Source organism: Lytechinus pictus, chromosome 1 (genome assembly GCF_037042905.1).
Source record: "Lytechinus pictus isolate F3 Inbred chromosome 1, Lp3.0, whole genome shotgun sequence".
In the NCBI taxonomy this organism is placed as follows: domain Eukaryota; kingdom Metazoa; phylum Echinodermata; class Echinoidea; order Temnopleuroida; family Toxopneustidae; genus Lytechinus; species Lytechinus pictus.
The window spans coordinates 30,409,622-30,420,223 of NC_087245.1; positions in this window are offsets into that span (position 1 = coordinate 30,409,622).

Genomic DNA, 10,602 nt, shown 5'->3' on the forward strand with positions numbered 1-10,602 from the left:
GCTTAATTTTTTAACGCATTACTGCAGTAGTATCCGGAGATTACGACTTATCTTTTCTTTTTAAACGTTTCTCTATGATTATGCTCAATTAATTTATGTACTCCAGATAATGCAAATGAAAGTATAGTACAGTATAAGATAAGATGCAAATATTATACATGAAATAACGTTGCAATAGGGCTGTTCGTACAGAAATACAGACCATACTCTATGCAAGAAATGGTTTACTACAGAATGAAAATCAAACAGCTGTATCTTAAGTGTGAAGCTTTACATGAATTTAACCTTGCTATGATGAAAGATTTGAGTGCCTCATCAAGTGTTTTATCGCCTTCAAGAAGGGGCTCCATTCTCGCAGATGTTTGATTGAAAACGAAATTATGCAAGAAATTACGTTTCCATCAACATTAGTCACTCGTACGTCCCATTTCTTCAACTTTTTAGTGAATGATTTAAAATTATATCTGAATGTCAATTCTTCCCAAACAATATCTTGCAGACTTCAACTGTTCAAACTTCACCCCCGATAAGCTCTATTATGCGAGGCGGATTAATGAATATTAAGGAGTTGAAAATAATTATCGGCAGGTTGCAGCTGCAATAAAGAGCTATAAAATTCACATTGGCATAAAATGAATTTACACAAAATTTATATTCATCACAGTATTATTTAAGTATGATGATATGATTTGTATATATAGGATATGATATAATATGTTACCAAGTATCAAGCGCAGTAGAGTATATGCAATTATAGTAGCTGCGCTATATAAATGGAACATATTATTATTATATCATTACCTTTATCATTATTGACTGTCATTAGGGTCTATCATTGTTGTATATATCAATATACCATTATTATTGATATCATCATCGTCATAATCATCATCACCATCATCAATCATCACAGAAGGTCCCTTAAGTTGAAGGCGAAATTGTTTTTTTTTCTTCTCCTTTTAACATATTTTCTATCATATTTTCATTTAAATAATATGGCAGTGTGCTCCTTTCCGAGGTGTCATCATTATGAAACTAGCCTTCATTACTTGATTTTTTTTCAAGTTTCGTTGAAATCTTAGCATTATTAAAATAAAAATACAGAAGAAACCAGGCAACAACAAAAAATGCATAATCAGTGAATATAGCTACTTACTAGAACCAAATTCCCCATTTGCTTCAACAGCAACCGTATAAGCCACAAGAAAGATAAAGACCACTCTCCCCATGTCGACAATCCTCCTCAAACTAGATGTTAATCACAGAAAATATTTAAAACACAAGATGTTTCCTCGCGTAGCTCGTCAAAATTCAATCAGCATTCTTTTGATCTCATGTGATATTTCTTTACTTGATATTTTCCTTGGCATGTTTGCATTCAGCTCTGATGTCTGTTGTTATATCCTTGTCTGTTTCTTTTGATTGTAGCAAAAATTTGGCTTGCAAACAGGCCTTAACTATGGATTTCCAAAATTGTAGAAAATCGAGCTCGTGTTCGATTTTTTTTTATATTTGTGGCAGCGGACGAAGCTCTTATTTAACCCCAACCATTCAGAAGCACCCCATTCGAATTCCCTGTGGATGTGTAGGTTTGTTATGCAGAAACACGAACTCTTCACTAGCAGACGATACAGTAATATTCTCAGACTCCCCTCGATGACTTAGTCACGGTTTGGCAAGGGAGGGCAAATCTTCTTCGCTGTCCCTCACTTCATGTGAACTTCCTGTCTGATAGAATCGCAGCGCCCGCCTGGCTCGCAAGCCCACGGCGCTGACATGAATACTGTGGCACGCGCACATTGCTGTACTGTATTCGGTTGTCACGTGATCAATTAGATACGACCAATCAGAAACGCGAGCTGAGAAAAGTCAATGTACTCGCGCTATTCATACAATAAAGCGCTTACGATTATCAAAGATGCATCGCTGAAATGAATCGTTTTATCCATTAGTTATTCCTGAAGCGTGTCGAAGGAAAATTCTGATTGAAGCATGATATCATGATGATCTATTTTCCTGGTTTTGTTGGAAATTGACTATCAAAACCAATCACTATCTCTTTTTTTCTGAATAAAACTTTTTTAATGACACAAAGGGGATGCATCGTTTGTTATTTTAAATTTCTCTTTTAAAATTGATATTTTCTTCTTTTCCGTTTTTTATTTGCTCGTTATCCATTCTAAAAATTTAATGGATACTGGAAGGCCGAGATTCTAGACAAAGAGCAATTTAAGGAAACCATGACAATAGGCCTATTTATTATTTATCTAACCCCCTCCTTATTCATCTCCTAACTCTTTTAATCTCCTTTTTTTTCCTTTCTTATTCAGTATCCATCTTTTCCTCTTCTTTTTAATTATTTTTCGAAAATTCCAAATACGAATTTCTGGCACCACCCGTATTTTGGTGTTTTAAAGAAATCGTTTGACAGTTATGTACAATTGTTTGGACGGGGATGGAGGTGGATTTTTTCGTGGAAGCCTATTATACAGTGCGTCCCACAAAAAACGAAACCGAGATTTATCGATGATTTACCATGGCCTACCATCGTAAAGCTTAGAATCTCCTCTTTCATCTGAAATTACTTAGATTATTTCTGATCCACGCATGAGTGAGCAAAAACAATTTGAAGAGGGGATACCAAAAAGTCATTTGGCGGGCTGTATCTGGGTTTCAAAAAGAAAACCACATTTTCAAAAAGTTCAATATCTGCTCTTTAATTTGATACCTCAATTACAGAAAATGGTCAAGAAATAACAAAGTTCTGGTTATTTGAAATAAGGCTTGAATTTCAATAACTTCATAAAATGAAGAGGTTCTACAGGCTAGCGTTCAAACTCACTTAACACTCCGTTTTTAACCATGCGATAGCTTCTGTGGGAAACCGGTGAAAACGCGTTTATTTAATGAAATTATGGAAATATTGTTTCGAGGGAACATAACTTTTTTACTTCTAGACCATTTTTTGTGATTAAGGTATCAAATAAAAGAGCAGATTTTGAACTTTTTAAGCATGTGATATTCTCTTTGAAATTCAGATACCCCCGCCAAATGAGTTTTTGGTATCCTTTCTTCAAAATGTTTTTGCTCACTTATGCGTGAATGAGGAATAATCTAAGTAATATCAGATGAAAGAGGAGATTCTAAGCTTTACATTGGTAGGTCATTTTGTCTATTGTATTTGTGAATAAGTTTTGATAAATTATCGCTTAATATCGGTTTCGTTTTTTCTGGGACGCACTGTACATGTATCTTCTAATGTAAAATGAATATCAAAGTGCCGTGCGCATTGTCCATCATTTACATTGGATTGCTGTTTTCTCAATAAAATTTTGATGATTCATCGTGGTTGAAGTGAATTTTCATCGAATTGATAGATGAGTCACATCATGTTTCCACGAAGTAAACTTCCATTATTGCATCTTCATGCATAAAATTTGGGTAAGTGTGATGAAACTATTTAGGGACGAAGAACTGCGTATTATGTGGGATACATTACAAGTTTCAATTGATAGTACAAACCAAGGACAGTTGAAGGACCGGAGCGACCGAGCAGATATTTTTCATTATCTAAGGACATTTATTTTGTATATTTTGGGTCATTGTACTCTAACTGATTTGCTTAAAAAAGGTACTAATGATGAAATTGGTCTTAAAAAGACACACTCCTGTTTTTAGCATTCCTAGTTCCTTATTCCTAAATATATCCCACTCCAATGTTTACAACTTGGTACACTTTTACTGATTTACTGAGTAAAAGAATAATAACTATATGGCCGGGTGATCCATAGGAGTTATAAAAATAAGTCTTTTTTTAATATGAAGTATCCAAGCTCATGAAAAAGAAATCACCTTTTTGATCGCGTATAAAACTTGTTTGCAAACATGCTTTTTAAGCGAAATTGAAAGGATCCACATGGTCACATGTGCACCTTGTAGGGTGCATCATAACACTTGGGGCTTTTTAACCCAAGAGGGGAGGTAGAGTAGACTTTTAAAAAGTAAACTCGGGTTCAGGAGAAAGATCTCCTGCCGGATGCAATCAGTTTCTCAAGATAATGGAAGTTCCCCATGACTGCACAAGACACCCGCCCTCTGTACCTTTCTCTGAATGATGCAATCTCTAGCTGGAATTTAATTTCTTGAGAATCGTTCCTTTTTATCAGAGGATGAGCCAGCCATTCCAAATGCGAGCTCGGCTCATTTTGTAAAAAAATAAATCCATCAGGGGAAAGGGCAAAGCGAGGAAGGGGTGGGAAGGGATTTTATTGTATTGTTTGCATGCATTCTATTATAACATCCAGTAATGAATCCAAGATATTACCTTGAAAACGGGAAAGGAATCACAATTATGTGGCTTACTTTTCTTCATGTTTATTAAATTCACTCGGTTTATCGACTCGACTTATTAATACGAATAGACGAATCCTTGGTATGATGAAAACTCGGTTCAATTATGCGCATCCAGCTAAAAATCTGAAGATAATGCTGAAGATGATTACAATACCAGATGCTCATTTCTAATAGTATGCAATATGGCCTGTGATTCACCAATTTCTCCCGGTTACACTTCGTAATTCCGAAGGTTCTTTATTCCGAAGGTTCGTAATTCCGAAACACGTAAATTGCCTATACATCGATGTTCGTTAATCCGAAAACGAAAAAGGGTTCGTTAATCAGAACATTTGTGGCGTTATTACGAAGGTTCGCTATTCCGAAGGTTCGCTATTTCGAAGGTTCGATAATCCGAAAACGAAATAATGTTTTTTATTCCGAAGGTTCGTTAATCCGAAAACGGAATAAGGTTCGTTGTTCCGATGGTTCGTTAATTCGAAAACGAAATAAGGTTCGTTGTTCCGAAGGTTCGTTAATCCGAAAACGAAATAAGGTTTGTTGTTCCGAAGGTTCGTTAATCCGAAAACGAAAAAGGGTTCGTTAATCAGAAAGATTTGTGGCGTTATTACAAAGGTTCGCTATTCCGAAGGTTCGCTATTTCGAAGGTTCGATAATCCGAAAACGAAATAAGGTTTTTTATTCCGAAGGTTCGTTAATCCGAAAACGAAATAAGGTTCGTTGTTCCGATGGTTCGTTAATTCGAAAACGAAATAAGGTTCGTTGTTCCGAAGGTTCGATAATCCGAAAACGAAATAAGGTACGTTCGTTGTTCCGAAGGTTCGTTAATCCGAAAACGAAATAAGGTTCGTTGTTCCGAAGGTTCGATAATTCGAAAACGAAATAAGGTTCGTTGTTCCGAAGGTTCGTTAATCCGAAAACGAAATAAGGTTCGTTATTCTGAAGGTTCGTTAATCCGAAAAATGTAAACCGGGAAAGCAGAGGAAGGGAAAGTGTGGTGGGGGGCCCCGTTGCTGTTCAATTGTTATGAGGATGGGAAGGCAAGAGCGGCCGAACGAATTTTCATTTGGGGGGCAAAGCCAAAAATGACACTCGTACGTCAAAATGGGCACTTTGGTGAAATTTTCACCATGAAATTATCATCTGCGTGAAGTCATTGTGTGTTTTATAGTAATTAAGTAGAGAAAACCCTCTTTGAAGTGACTTCTGATTATGGAAAGATGTATATTTAGGCTTTATTTTTCGCGAGAGAGTATGATGAGCGAGCGGTTTGGAAAAAAATTCAAAGCTGAAGTTGTAAAACTCGTTTTTGCGGTCAATTACTGTTAAAATGGCATTATTGCGAGGTGTTGCGAGCGTGAATCACAAGCTCAAACTTTCGGGCATTTCAATAAGAAATGAAAATAAACAATTCCGAGCAGGTTTCTGCTATACCATTAAAAGAATGTGCATCTAACCATGGACCCTAGGGTCCATGATCTAACTACAGAATTAACACGAGCGCAAAGCGCGAGGTTAAATATATACTGACCAGAAAAGGAACCTGTTAAGGACTGCATTAAGTGACCTCCTTAGAATACATATTTCACCACCAATCGAATAATGCCAGTGCGAAGCGCGAGATGAAAAATTGTAATATTCTAGCCTGAAAATTAATCTAAAATGTATACTTTAAAAAGAGTATTCATTTTGAAAAAAAGGAATTTTCATTATGGAAAAAATAGCACTTCCCTGTTATTTATTTTGGGGGTGCAAGTGCCCCCTGCACCACCCCCCCCCCCCCCAGTCAATAATTAGCTTTATTCTTATAAAATAAAGTAAATATGTAATAATATCATAAGCCCTTTTTTAATTAATGCAAGCGCTAAGCGCGGGCTATAATTTTTTTTTGAAATATGATGGGCAATATGCTTGTGATCTTCAAAACAAGATGCCTATGTAACTAGAACATGCGAGAAAGAAGCGCGAGCAGAAATTTTAAATATAAGCTCTGACATGTCTGACCTGATCTAAAAGGGCCATGTTAAGTAATTTTTGCAGTTAGCCATGAAGACGATACATTTTTCAATGGCGGCGGAGCGTATTTTCCTTGGGGGGGGGGCAAAGCCAAAAAAGGTGCACTTATATGCCAAAACGGGCATTTTGGTGAAAACGGATATTTTCACCATGAGATTATCATCTGTGTAAAGAAGTTGTGTGTTTTGTAGTAATTAAGTTGAGCTAAGTTATTTGAATTGATTTCTGATTGATAAGATAAATATTTAGGTTTTATTTTTCGCGAGCAAGCGAAGCGAGCAAGCGGTTTGGAACTTTTTTTTCAAATCTGAAGTTGTAAAACTCGCTTTTCGGTCAATTATGGACCCAATTACTGTTAAAAGGGCATCCTTGTGAGATGTTGCGGGCGAATCACGAGCTCAAACTTTTGGAAATTTCATGTAGGCCTAATAATAATAATAATGATAATAATAATAATGATAATAATAATAATGATAATAATAATAATGATAATAATAATAATGATATTGGTATTATTTATCAAGGGAAGCCATTTTAGTTCTGAAAACTGTTCTCCCAGCGGGCCCTGCTATTATTATTACCCGGCTTTGGCTGGGCTGCCTATATAGGCGCCCAAAGGAAGGCATTTAATGAATTTCTTCCTACCGGGTACCCATTCACCTCACCTGGGTTGAGTGCAGCACAGTGTGCCTACATTTCTTGCTGAATGAAATTACTCCATGGCTGGGATTCGAACATACGATCCTCTGTTTCATAGTCAGAAGACTAATCCACTGGGCCACAACGCCCCACATAAAAAGTAAACATGCCGAACATTTTTTGTAATCATGAAAAAAAGATTAACATTGTTAACTCTAGGCGTAACGATCAGTAAAATTTTATTAAAACATTTATATTCTTTATTACCATGTTTATTATGATCATCATTAGTATTATTTTTATTTTTATTACCAGCGGAAGCTCTTATTAAAATGACATCCCCTCCAATACAAATCCTATTATCTGGAGGTTACTCGCGGGCGACCAACACACTTAATCCCCTGCATCCTTAAACCATTTTCTTAAACAGCAATTGCTCAGATAAAATAGAAATTAAGCCTATATATGCTTGATTCGGGCGCCTATTCTTAATGCAATACATGCTTTGGTCACATGACACACATGTATCATCGTTCGTTATTACTATTAAATATTGCATAATATCATGTTATCTTGTAAGGACAACACCGTTCTTGTTACCAAAATGAATTAATTTCATTTTCGGAAATACGAACCTTCGGATTGGAACCTTATTTCGTTTTCGGAATTACGAATGTATGCGATTTCTCCCTGTCCATGAATAAGCTTTTCACACTGCACTTTTTTTAACCCCGGGAAATTTGTGGGGGTATAAGGGGGGGGGGGTCTTAGCCCCACCAAATTCCCGGGCCCAGAAGGAAGGGTTAGACCAGTAAAAAAAATTACTGCATGGTTTCCAGTAGAATTTTACTGGTTTCCAGTATATTTTTACTGGGCCAGTTGATTTTTAACTGGACGAGTAATAATCAACTTGAGACCAGTTCCAACAATTGCATTCCAGTTGAAGCAATTAGTAGCACCAGTTAAATTGTTTTTCATCAAACTGGTGTTTCTGGTCCAATAAATGGTTTCCAGTAGATTTTTACTGGTTTCCAGTATATGTTTACTCGACCAGTTGATTTTTAACTGGACCGGCAGTAAAAATCAACTGGAGACCAGTTCAAACAATTACATTCCAGTTGAAGCAAAGTAGTAATACCAGTTAAATTGTTTATCATCAAACTGGTGTTACTGGTCCAATAAATAATGACTTTATTTCAAGTCAGATCATTTGACGAATTATGGAAAATGAATCTTGCAATTCAGAGAAAGTTATTATCGTTATCATTGTTATCATCATTCTTCTTATAATTATCATAATTATTATTATGATTATTATGATCATTGTTGTTATCATTCTTATTACTGTTATCATTGTTATTGATACTGTAATTATTATTGTTAATATAATCATAATTATCAAGTATTAACATTATCATTAAAATAATTATTTCCTTTAATTATGATTAAGATCAAAGCAAGATATATTCCTCTGATATAGTCAACTGGTCTAAAGTAATTCATTGTTTGAAATTGAACTGGTCAAGACCAGTAATACCAGTAATTCTGATGATGCTGATCACGTGGTTTACCTCATTTGCATATTTCCTATTTTAAAAAGAAAAATCAGGATTTAGAATGGAATATCCTTGCAATGGCATTCATTGTTGTTTAAAAACTTTCCAAATAAGTGTGTGAACTAATTCACAATGAAAATGTGTAATTTCGTATATCACATTTTAAATAACAGCAGAAAGATTAATTTACTAACCATCTTTTCCATCACATTTCACTGACCATGCATGGTATATAACAAACCAAATGCATGAAATAAATTGATCCCGTAAGACCAGTACGAGGACCAGATCGACCAGTTCGAGGACCAGTCAGACCAGTCGAAAATACCAGTAAAGCCCAGCTTGAATTGGATACCAGTATGAAGACCAGAAACAAGACCAGTATAAAATTCCAGGAATTCAAGACCAGTTTAATTTTTAACTGGACCAGTAAAATTTTAACTGGACCAGTATGACCAGTTAGACCAGTAAACCGATGTTCCAATTGCAGAGTTACCAGTTAAAATTCTACTGGTCTAACAGGTCCAGTGGAACTGTTTTTTCCTTCTGGGGGGTTAAGCTTAGCCCACTTCGTTTTCACACTACGTTTTAGCAAAGTGGGCTAGCACGGTATACGGTACTATCTGGCCCTGCAATATGCTTTTCACACTGCATTCCCTTAACCCCATAATAATAATGAATAATAATACATTGTATTTATATAGCGCTTAATACATAGTGTTTCTAAGCGCTTTACAAAACGATTAAGTAGCTTACATCAATAACATTGAACAGTATAACACACAAGAAAGGAAATGTACAGTGTAAAGTATTTTCATATCACAAATTACAAATTAGCTAAGAAAACTGCCTGCTCAAGTTGGGAAGTACATGTACAAAATAATGATAATGATAAAAACAATGACGTTTATTAATTAAATAGTTCGCATTCAAAAAGTTTAAACAAAATGAATTATCAGAAATACAATTACATATAGATTATGTTTGATTATACTATCCTTAACCCCGGACTATCCGTAACCCGGCCATGCTATCCCTTTTTCGATTCACACTGTCTTTCTTATTCCCATACCATATGCTTAGCCAGGGATAAATAGTATGGGATAAGAAAGACAGTTGTGAATAAAAAAAAGATTGTATGGGGTTCCGCGGGGTTAAGGATATATATTAAGCACTGGCGTAAATCCGTGTTGATGGGTGGGGGGGGGGGTGACTGAAATATTTGGCATTTTTTGCAATCATTTTTTAGATATGCAAGGAATTGTCATTGATATGTCCACAGTGGCGTACCGTGGGTCACGGCATTGGGGAGGGGGGGGGGCACCAGCAAAATTTTTGAATCACTAAGTGAGTGCGCTAAGTTGCCAGTTATACTGACCTAATAGAGACATTTTAAAGACAATGTCATTAAACGGATATGTAGCTCACTGATCAAATAATGCGAGCGCGAAGCGCGAGCTGAAATTTTTTTATATTCACACCTAAAAAGGGACAATATAATCAAATTTGTGTAATCATGATAGGTACCTGTCTCGCTAAACAATGCGAGCGCGAAGCGCGAGCTGAACACTTAGATAATTCAGACCTGAAGTGGGGCATTCTAAGGTTTCTTTGTAGGAATTAACTAGGACCATACGTATTTCATTAACCAAATGATGCGAGCGCGAAGCGCGAGCTGAAAATTTTTGATATTCAGATCAGAAGAAGGGACATTTTAAGGACTGATTTTAGGAATTCATGAAGAGTAGACATATCTCACCAATCCACTAATGCAAACGTAATCACGGACAGGAAATGTTTCATATATACGAAGACCTTAACATGGGGCAATCACTTTTGAGTCATGAAAAAGAAGCATATGTCACTACATAAAACAATGATAACTCAAGTGCTAGGAAATATATTTGGTTTATATTGACTTGAAAACGGTATGTTACAGGATTATATATCTCGTTAAACAGACAATGCGAGCACCAGGAACAATAAAAATAGACGTAGGCCCTGGGCAAATTATGTTTCATAAAGTTGTAATGTAACA